Here is a 265-nt window from a genome sequence, read left to right as displayed (position 1 = left end):
GAAATTAAGTGCTGCTTGACGAGCCTATACAGTATTGTGTTCATGTATGTGACGTCACTGAAGGCCTAAGGTTGAAATGCACGGCCCGCCACTGGTAACTAGTAATAAGACGCTGATTCGGAACAAAAGTTGAGCACGTTGTAGCGCATATTTAGTCAATGAGATGTACACACAATTATAAGTACACACATTTATTTGATCACTTATTTTTTGACATTTTAGGGGAAGCTGAGCTTCCCTTGCAGTCTTAGAGCAATCGCCTCTG

Source organism: Hippocampus comes, unplaced genomic scaffold (assembly GCF_001891065.2).
Source record: "Hippocampus comes isolate QL1 unplaced genomic scaffold, H_comes_QL1_v1.1 scaffold245, whole genome shotgun sequence".
In the NCBI taxonomy this organism is placed as follows: domain Eukaryota; kingdom Metazoa; phylum Chordata; class Actinopteri; order Syngnathiformes; family Syngnathidae; genus Hippocampus; species Hippocampus comes.
Note: the sequence above shows the minus strand (reverse complement) of the source record.